This window comes from Mustela putorius, unplaced genomic scaffold, assembly GCF_011764305.1.
Source record: "Mustela putorius furo isolate JIRA1106 unplaced genomic scaffold, ASM1176430v1.1 tig00003972_pilon_pilon_pilon, whole genome shotgun sequence".
Lineage (NCBI taxonomy): Eukaryota > Metazoa > Chordata > Mammalia > Carnivora > Mustelidae > Mustela > Mustela putorius.
The window spans coordinates 20,987,468-20,989,411 of record NW_025422115.1 but is presented as its reverse complement, the minus strand read 5'-3'; the positions used below and the strand labels follow the sequence as shown (position 1 = coordinate 20,989,411).

Here is a 1,944-nt window from a genome sequence, read left to right as displayed (position 1 = left end):
GTGACTGGCCATCCCAGCTCATTTCAACTCACGCTATTTTTAAAGAAATTATTTGTCCTTTACCTGTACTTTTTGCCGCAACACTGTGCAAGACTAAAGAAGAAAAGCAAGTAACCTACATTCCTTTCTCCCTTCCCTGACATTGTTTTCGTTAACTGGTCGAAACAAGCATGGCACATTTCTTAGCAAGAATGAATGCCTTTGTCAGCCTCCACAGATTCATTGGAACTCGGTGCTGGGGAAGCCTGCAGGAAATCCAATTCTTCAACAAGTTCTGCATAGCCATAGAAGGCCAACCAGGTGGTGATGACGGCTCTCCCTCTCTCTTGCCCACAGGTGAAATTGGTACAAACATTCTGGCAATTTGGCAAAACTGATCAGGGTTTTTCAAAAGATCCATATCCTTTGGAATAGAGCCTAAGGAAACAGTCCAAGGAACGGAAAAAAGGCATATGCACAAAGGTGTTTATTATGAAGCAAATGAAACGCCCGTAATAAGGGAGAAGGTCAGTGAGTCACCCCATACCTCCTGGACGGAATAGACAATATCATCCAGCAATCATGAAAGACATCCGTAAAACTCACATGGAAAACTGTATATGTTGTAAGTGTGGGGAAAAAAAAAATAGACTGAAACAAGATCGAGATTCTAATCCAGGTAAATGTGGCGGGTTGACACGTGGCGGCTTTCTCTCACTCCCAGCCTTTCACGAAAGTGACAGTAAAGGGGGAGATGTATAAAAATCCAAGTTCAGAACGGCCGGTGACGCCAGGAGATAGGAGATTTCAACCCATATCCGGACTCTGGAGAAGCAGAGGGACAAGTGGTAATGACTCAGCAGAGTGGGAAAAGCTCCGCACTCAAGAGCTTGCAGGAGGGCGGAAGAGAATCAAATGGATTTGTCTTCCAGAATCCCGGGGGGTGGGGGTGGGGAGTGGGGGGGTGGGGTGCACACCTGGGTGACTCAGTGGGTTAAGCGTCTGCCTTCCGCTCAGGTCATGATCTCAGGGTCCTGGGATCCAGCGCGGCATGGGGCTCTCTTCTCAGCAGGGAGTCTGCTTCCCGCTCCCCTCTGCCTGCCTCTCTGCCTACTTGTGATCTCTCTCTGTGGAATAAATAAATAAAATCTTAAGAAAAAAAAAAAAAAAGAATCCCCAAGGGGCTGGGCCCCTGAGCTCCGGAGTCAGAGAAAGTCCCGCTGAGGTGCAGGGCGGAGGGCGGGGCCCCTAGTTGAGGGTTTCCCTGTGGAGCACTTGCACTTGCACTCATGGGGCCCCTCCCCGCCCTGCCCCGCATCCACGCGATGCCAGACCTCCCGGGAACTGGAGAAGGCAACACGACCTTGGCCGCAGCACGCGGATTGGGACATCATCTCCAACGCGGAACTCTGTACTCAACCAGACTACACAGCAAGTGTGACGGTGGGACAAATACATTTCAGACAGGCAAAAAAATTAACCTCTTGCACCTTTTCTTAGCAAGTTACTAGCACATACGCGTCCGCTGAACAACACTGAACCAAGAAATGGGAGGATGCAGGAAGCAGGGGATCCCACTGAAGACTAACTACCGTGTCTGGAGCCCCCAGAGAAGGCCGGAGGGCAGCCGGTCCCAACAAGTGGGGAGGGGAGGAGGGGCACGGAGATGAAGTGTGTGCCCCGTCTCCAACTTTAGAAGCAGTATTGATAGACGGTGACCCCCTTGGAGCACAGACACCTGAGCGACTGAGAAAGCCAAGAGATGGACGCCAGAACAACACCACGGTGTGCGGGAGTGGGGATGCAATCATCGGACCTGACTTGAGTCATGGGGAAACGGTATTTTCAGAGCCGGTAACAGAAACACCACCCAAACGTGGGCTACGCCAAGCAGCAGAGCAGTAGAAGGAGAAGGAGGGAGGAAAGCTTTCAAAGTAGGTAAATCCTCAGCGACCAGAGCAAGAT

The 1,944-nt window shown here is 50.9% G+C and overlaps 1 long non-coding RNA gene across 1 annotated transcript; it reads right to left on the bottom strand.

The window, feature by feature from the left end:
- Positions 1 to 450: 450 nt before the first annotated feature.
- Positions 451 to 1,013, bottom strand: LOC123389329. The gene is made up of 2 exons (XR_006603933.1): positions 957 to 1,013; positions 451 to 804 (listed from the first exon to the last, which is right to left on the bottom strand). It is a non-coding gene; the product is annotated as an uncharacterized LOC123389329 (long non-coding RNA).
- Between the last annotated feature and the right edge of the window lie 931 nt (positions 1,014 to 1,944).